General features: G+C 40.0%; 1 pseudogene; it reads right to left on the minus strand.

Moving 5' to 3' along the window:
* Window positions 1-885: 885 nt before the first annotated feature.
* LOC144371348 (ubiquitin-conjugating enzyme E2 G1 pseudogene) lies at window positions 886-1,768 on the minus strand (annotated as a pseudogene).
* Between the last annotated feature and the right edge of the window lie 449 nt (window positions 1,769-2,217).

The raw sequence follows: 2,217 nt of genomic DNA on the forward strand, positions 1-2,217 counted from the left end.
TTATTCAATACAATAAAAGCTAACAACTTGACGATTATTGGAAAAAAATTATATTTTGGAAGAACTCACTACATAAGGTGACAGAATTCCAAAATCAAATTACATGAAAATATACATCGAAATTTCTTTGTACAATAGGTGAGGAAAAATCTCTAGTATTGAAGAATAGAGACAAAGAAATATGAAGGATTAATGAGGATATAAGGGCAAATAGCATTCTTAATAGCAAACCAAGAAGTAAAAAGCTTGTAGTTGTGCATGCTTTATTTATCCAAACTTTACATTAAATCAACTGAAGGGCAAAAATAAAACCAAATCAGAATTTTGTATTATTTGGGGTAAATTTCAGTAAGTTTAATTTAGAACCAACTTTTTTTTAAAAAAAGTTCTTGGGATAATGTCTAGGTTCAAGAGCCCTCAACAGCCAGAAAATGTTATTGCTACATCCAATCCAAGAGATGGGTACAACTAGAATACAAAAAGACAAAGCACCTAGTGATGACCATTCCTCTGAAGTCATCATTAAAAATCAAGTAATTGCTTATTAAGTATTTCAGTATTTGAACTAAATCATCCGAGAACTTTCTGGCAGATAGAAGAGATAAAAGCAAAGGGGACTGTCAAAACAAAGAAGATACAAAAGTTTAGTAAGTGACAAGGGTTTAATGAAGCCTCAATGGTTTAAAGGAAATTAAATGGAAACTTTTAATCCTAATTGCTTTTCATCTGACATGCTTTAAAGAGTCTTTTTAAACTGATAAGAAACAATAAATAGGGAAAGAAAACCTGCTAAAATCTTTTTAGAATTTACACGATTCTTATTCTACTTCAAGAAAGCATTATTTGGTACAAGGTGTATTTGTGGATGTACATGAACAGTAAATATATTATCTGGATCATTTTGTGCTATGTACACGTCTTTACAATTCTTCCTGAAGGTTAAAACAGTTCATTAGAATTCAAAATGCATAATCATCTGTAAGTTGGCACTTGTTAGGCTCTTGTCAGCATTGATAACTGGCATGTTTTATTGCAGCCCAGTTCCAGCCAGTGTTTTGCCAACTTGTTACAACAAAAGTCCAGCAATATAGGTGGGTAGAGTGCAGGAAAAACAGTGCCATGTTTCTCAATTGAAGACCCTGAAATAAGTGAAATTACTAGCTGCTGAATAAATGTCACTCAAAAGCAGTCTCTTGGCTTTTTTCATACACAGCGTGCAACTTTCCTTTTAAATTCTCTGTTTCTGTCTTCCCTCCATTCTTTCGCAGCATCGACATTAGCAGGTGAATCTCCATTAGGGTCTGTCAGCATAGAAATGACACTAATCATGATGGTTTCCACAGTGTGGATAGGAAGCCAGCGTTCCTCTGGCTTTTCATAACCATATTTATCCTCCCCAGGCTCATGAAGAATAGAAATGCAAACATCACCATTTTTATCAACATTTGGGTGCCAGATTTCTGTAATGAATTTCATTTTAGGAGGCCAGAGGGGATAATCTTTTGGGAAAGTGAGATGAGCCTTAAAAACACCACCTTCATAAAGTGGAGGACCAATAATAAGGACTTCCCATCGATAGAGATCATTGCCATCTATTAAACCTGCTGAAAAGCCTTCCACTGGATTTTTGTTGAGTTCTGCCCGCTGTCTTCGCAGTAGCAGCGCTGACTGCAGCTCCGTCATCCTCCCCGCCAATGGCCCGGGCTGGCGCCGGGGCTTCCGAAGGGTTAGGGAGAGGCTCTGGGGGCGGCTGGAGCTGGGTGTGCTGAGGAACACGGGCCTGGATCCGGATCGCGGAAGCCAAGGGAGGCCGGGCTCGGGCAGCGAGAGCGGCACCTTGCCGGTGCTGGTCCACTCGGTTCGACTCTTCTCACAGCGCCTCAAGCCCGGAAGGGGAGGGTACCCGGGCCGCTGCAGCGCGCACTGGGACTTCCTCGCCCGCTTCCCTCCTTCAACCAGCCAGTCGGCCCCACCGGTGCCTTCCCCCGCCACTCACAATTAATGTTTCAAAAAATATCATTTAAAAAAAGAATCCTTTACTACTCAGAAACCATGGCAAGTTCTTACAATTCCATTAGCTGGGGAGGCAGATACAGGAGGATCAAAAGTTTAAAGCAAGCCTCATCAATTTAGCAAGGTCCTATGAATATTATTGAGATCTTGTCTCCAAATAAAAAAAATGAAAAAGGCTTTGAGATGTGGATGAGTGATTTAGCT

The sequence above is a fragment of the Ictidomys tridecemlineatus genome, chromosome 16 (genome assembly GCF_052094955.1).
Source record: "Ictidomys tridecemlineatus isolate mIctTri1 chromosome 16, mIctTri1.hap1, whole genome shotgun sequence".
NCBI lineage: Eukaryota > Metazoa > Chordata > Mammalia > Rodentia > Sciuridae > Ictidomys > Ictidomys tridecemlineatus.